The following is a 345-nucleotide window of genomic DNA, read 5'->3' as shown; positions in this document are numbered from 1 at the left end:
TTCATCAGAAATATCTTAATTTGTGTTCCGAAGATGAATGAAGGTGTTACAGGTTTGGAAAGATGATTAAATGGATGCTCAGAATTAATTCATTTTTAATTAGAGTTGCCTTTTTGTGGCTTGCGAGCAACCACTGGTGATGCAACAAAGTTGAAGAGAGTTTTACTGTATGTAAATGAGGAATTATGCACCGCAGTGGCCACCAATGGAAGTGTGACAGTGGAAGTCAGGTCAATTTTCCTGTAGTTCAGTGTAGAACACCTATTAGCAACTGACAGCATCACAACTTCACAAACTCAAATTCAGAGTGAATGTACCTTAAGCAAACCAAAAATAAAAAACACA

This window comes from Sinocyclocheilus grahami, unplaced genomic scaffold, assembly GCF_001515645.1.
Source record: "Sinocyclocheilus grahami isolate Dianchi unplaced genomic scaffold, SAMN03320097.WGS_v1.1 scaffold497.1, whole genome shotgun sequence".
NCBI classification, from domain to species: Eukaryota; Metazoa; Chordata; class Actinopteri; order Cypriniformes; family Cyprinidae; genus Sinocyclocheilus; species Sinocyclocheilus grahami.
The sequence above is the reverse complement of the archived record's forward strand: the minus strand, read 5'-3'. Positions refer to the sequence as shown.